Consider the following 5,540-nt stretch of genomic DNA (forward strand, 5'->3'; position numbering starts at 1 on the left):
TCTGGGAAAGCTCATATTGGGGGGAGCAGCAGTGACCAGCCCAGAGACATAACACTGATTCTGCAATTCTCAGTCTGCCTCCCTGCCCCTGGTCTGGGCATCCCGGCTCCCTCTTGGATGGACCTGAGGGCCAGGCAAATACCTGCTCTCTGATGAGGTGGGGCCCATCTGCTTCTTTCAAGTGCAAGAATTTACTGCCAAAATGGCCCCTCATCCCAAGCCATGGGTCTCCGGACCCATGAGGGGCTTCCAGACCCCAGTGAACAGCTCCCACTCACAACCTCACAACCCGAAGTCATTTTCTCAGTCCACAAAGTCAGTGCTCAAGTTTAGAATTTTCTAAACCTGGCTTGAACCAGGGAAGAACACATAACAAAGAACAAGAAACACTGGCATAAAAAAAGAATCATCTCAGCAACACTACCCTTCCCTAGGATCCATCATGGTACAGGCCTCTGCTTTGCAGCCTGGTTTATTTTTAGATGATGTTCTTCACACCCAACACCACCAAGTGTGAGTCGATGGGGATCATGAGCTTGGAAGAAGCCATGGGGCCTTCCTGTGTGTTTCTTTCCTTCCCTCTGCTTAGCTTTGAGACACTTCACATAAAAGGCTCTATAAAAATAAATTGTGGAAAGTACAATGCCAATAAAAATCCCCGTGGAAGCCGAAAACTCTTTGATTTAAAGAGCAGAAGGACATGCACTTACCTCATTGTGAATTCCCAGCTGCCTAGTCCCCAAGCCTGGCACATGGTAGATGCCCAATAATACTAATTGACTGACCTATTAGTTGGCTGCTCATCTGTTTGCAGAGCTTCAAGCAGCCCACCACTCTGCATGCATACCCCGCAAGGAGAGAGAATCCTTAGGCTTTGACAGGAGAGCTGCTAAGTTGGCAGGCTCGCCTGCCACAAACTCTTATACATAAATGCCCTGCCTTCCACTTCCAACTCTACTTATTCACAGGGAAATAATGATGTGGCAGAAAGTGAACTGCAAACACTGCCAAATTCTAACAGAGGAGCTGGATATGTGCCTTTCAAACCTCATGTATTACCCCTTGGTCTGTGCTAAGCCCTGGGCTTTCCAGCAGGACTACAGATGCCATTATCTTATTGCATCTTATTAACTAGATAGAATGGGTGCACATAGAAGGCAACTTCTTTGCTTCTCTCCAATGCCATTCAAGCTCAATGTCCAGATGCATTTCCTGGGCCCTTGCATATAAAATCTTGCGCAGGTCCCTAACTTTGAGCACCCAGAACAGTCCCAGTTCAGTGTAAGATTCCCTCTACCTTCCTATCTGTTAGGCTCTCTCTGCTCTTGAGGTCAGGACTGCTTTGGGCTGCAAAGAGGCATGGGAAAATGGGCGCATCCACTTCTCCTTCCTCACTAGGCTGCACACCCACCTCCTCCTCTCCAGACTCAGCATCTGAGACCTCTGCAACTGGAATCTAGCACCAGGCCTCCAGGCTCCGCAGGTATTTTGAGCCGACTATTTATCCTAAGAGAGAATCTTGTGGTTTCCCTGAGTATTCCCCTGCAGGGTGTCTCCTCCACTGCCTGGGTGATGTTTCTCTGGCCAGCTGTGGATAATGACTTCCCTTGCTCCTGCCCACTCCAGAGTACCAATGAGTTTATGTAGTCTGTGCTGTGAGCAAAGGTGCCAGACAAATGGGTAAGTGGAGGCCAAAATGCAGACTTGGTTTTGTGCCCCAATGAGGGACTTCTCAGAGGGAGAAAAGGCCACTTTTGTATCATTTATCAGCCACAGAAGGGTGCTTTTTTATGCTGCTCACTAATACATCCCCTGTGAGATCCGAAGGGGTACATGCACCCCAATGTTTATAGCAGCAATGTCCACAATAGCCAAACTGTGGAAAAAGCCAAGATGTCCATCGACAGATGAATGGATAAAGAAGGTGTGATATATATATATATATATATATATATATATATATATATATATATATATATACACACACATATATACACACACACACACAATGGAATATTATGCAGCCATCAAAAGGAATGAAATCTTGCCATTTGCAATGATGTGGATGGAACTGGAGGGTGTTATGCTGAGCGAAATAAGTCAATCAGAGAAAGACATGTATCATATGACCTCACTGATATGAGGAATTCTTAATCTCAGGAAACAAACTGAGGGTTGCTGGAATGGGGGGTGAGGTGGGAGGGATGGGGTGACTGGGTGATAGACATTGGGGAGGGTACGTGCTATGGTGAGCGCTGTGAATTGTGCAAGACTGTTGAATCACAGATCTGTACCTCTGAAACAAATAATACATTATACGTTAAAAAAAAGAAGAAGAAGAAGATAGCAGGAGGGGAAGAATGAAGGGGGGGAAATCGGAGGGGTAGATGAACCATGAGAGACGATGGACTCTGAAAAACAAACTGAGGGTTCTAGAGGGGAGGGGGGCGGGAGGATGGGGTTAGCCTGGTGATGGGTATTAAAGAGGGCAAGTTCTGCATGGAGCACTGGGTGTTATACGCAAACAATCATGGAACACTACATCAAAAACTAATGATGTAATGTATGGTGATTAACATAACATAATAAAATAAATAAATAAATAAAAATTTAACAGTTAAGAACAACAACAAAAAATACACCCCCTGTGAGTTGAGGCTCTGACCCTCTGGTTAGGCCCATGTCAGACCTACTTATTTTACCAGGGCTCTAGGCTGTGCCCCACCTGTAGGGCCGCGTGGCTGTAAGAAAGGCGTCCTTACCCTACAAAGGGTATGACAATTTATTCCCGGGCAGTCCTTTTTCTCTTTGCTCTCCCACCAGGCTTGTTGTTTCTGCCATCGCCTCTCATCTTTAGATTCTGCTGGCATGGATGAGACACCAGCCCTTTTGTATGGTACGTGCTGGAGAGCCGGCTTGTGCAAGCACGCCCTGAACGTCCCTGGTAATCATTATCTTGAGAATGTAGAGATCCCATCCTCCTTCTATAGTCCCATCAGGCAGAATACATAGAACGTGTTGTTCAGCACTCAAGGTCAGGGGCTCTGGGGATAGCAAACCCAGAGCATCTCCCTTGTAATGAAGAATGTCCAGATGGCAGGCCTTCCTCTCCTTGGAATGCTGGCCGCGTGAGGAGGAAGAGGCTACAGATAGTTGCTAGGCTGGTTGCTACAGTTTAAAGGCTTGCTACGTGTAGATGCCAGGAGCAGTTGCTTTGTCCAGTCAGTCACTCTGGACTCCCCGTACATAAGTTGCACCAGTCACCCCATGTCTTGACCTCTGTGTCCAACTCCTTTCTTTGGCCTCATTAGACCATCACCCACACTTGGCTTAGAGTCTGCTGGAGTGCGGCTACACACTCTTGTGTCCCCGCACCACCACCACCAATTGCAGGAAACCCATATCGAGCCTTCTAAATTATTCTTTTCTGCCAGGTGAAGCACCGCTCTCCCTCATGGGTATGGAAGAGGAAATGTCATAGCATTCCAACATCTGTTTTCAGAGGAATTGTCCATTCCTGGCCTCCTTACCCTTTAAACCCTTCCAGGCTATGGGTGGATGATCACCAGCGCTGCTGGCTTGCCAGATGAAGTGACTCTTGAGTCGTTAATTGAATGAAGAAGGGAGCGTGTACTACATGAGCATGTCCCTCCTTCTGTTGCTCCCTTAAACGTTAGAGTGGTTATCTTTGGGGTCTGTTCTAGAGAATCTCTTGCAGATAAAACCATGTCATAGCATTGCCTTGAGCCCTCAGTACCTCTTGCAATGAAATTCATGTTGATCCCATCTTAGTGAAACTATCCCTCTGGGGTACCTCATATCCAGAGATATCTCAAACTCAGAATGTATAAAACCAAACTGATTGCTGAATATGATATTCCTTGATCATCCTCCGTCTCAGTTGATGGGCCCACCATTCCTTCTGCTCTGGAACCAGCAGTGGTTTCCAAAGTGATCTGATTACTGCTTGTCTCTCCCACACCAATCCTTCCTCCATCCCACAAACCAGACTAATTTTTCTGATTAGAGTTCTGATTATAACAAACACTGCTGAAAAGGCAACCTTAGTTCATAATCTGTCCACACCCTGCCTCCTGGCTCGCTCCTACCTCTCAGCCACCTCTTCACTCTCTGTATGCTGCATCCCTATGCCCTTCAAGGCTTATACCTCTCCTCCTAGAAGAACATCTTGCTACCCCATCCCAGACTCTCCCCTTGGGCAGGACTGATACTCCTTTCTGGGAAAAATTCCCTTTCTCTATACCGTCATTCTAGCATTATTCCCATTGACTATAGTAATGTGTTTGTATTCTATCTCCTTCACAAGACCCAAGCTCCCAGGGAGTCATCAGCATCCACGGTCATGTCTATCCCCTCAGCCTCATCCAGAGCCTGCCATATACTAGGTACTCTGAATGTCTGTCAACTGAAAATGGGGCAGAAACACGTAGAGCTGTTCCAATATTCTTCCTGTTTCTTTTCCTCTAGGATTGCTTGACTCTGAAGCTGAGTCCCTTATTCTGCAGCAGAGATTTGTGTAGCTGAAGGATGGGACTGTAATTTATGAAAAAATATATATATAGTGCAAGTGCCACAATGATAGCAGTACGTAGATGTGCTGGGAGAGAGTCGCGTGCACTACAGACACAGCTGGACGCAGAGAGCCCTCCCTCTTGGTCAGTGGGTCTGTAACTTTCTATGGAACACCCTGCCCGTATGCAGAGCAGCCATGACATGGTTAAAGCAGAGTGGGGAAGACCATTTTTTTTTAATTGAACTTTTTGCATTTTGAGACAATTATAGATTCACATGAAGTTATAAGATAGAATACAGATGATCCCTTGTACCCTTTACTCAGGTTGCCCTAAGGGTAACATGTTACAAAACTAGTATATCACACCAGGATATTGATATTCATCCATCTCTCTTGTTTAGATTTCTTTCATTTTACTTGTACTTCGTGTGTGTGTGTTAAGTTCTATACAATTTTATCATATGAGTAGGTCCATGTATCCAACACCACAGTCAAGACATAAAGCAGTTCCATTACCATCAGGGTCCCTCCTGGTGCCCTTTTATGCTCACACTCACATACCTGCCCCCTCTTCCCCTCCTCCCTCCTTAACCTAAGGTAACCGCGAATCTATTCTCCATTTCTAGAACTTTGTCACTTCAAGAATGTTATATAAATGGAATCATACTGCACACCCTTTTGTGACTGGCTTCTTCTTGGCATAATTCTCCAGAGATCCATCCAAAGATACATAATTCACTCTTTTTGGTATTCATGTATCATGGTTTGTGAAACCATTCATGTGGTTGAAGGGCATCTGGATTGTTTTCAGTTTGGAGCTATTACAAATAAAGCTGTTATGAACATTCATGTACAGATTTTTGTGTGAATATGTTTCCTTTTCTCTGAGATAAATGCTTAATAGGCAACTGCCAAGTGTTATGGTAACTGCATATTTACTTTTTTATAAGAAACTGCCACACTGTTTTCCAGAGTGACTACAGCATTTTACAGTCCCAATGGCAAT

The sequence above is a fragment of the Mirounga leonina genome, unplaced genomic scaffold (genome assembly GCF_011800145.1).
Source record: "Mirounga leonina isolate KUSES-001 unplaced genomic scaffold, KU_Mleo_1.0 Mir_114, whole genome shotgun sequence".
Classification (NCBI taxonomy): Eukaryota; Metazoa; Chordata; class Mammalia; order Carnivora; family Phocidae; genus Mirounga; species Mirounga leonina.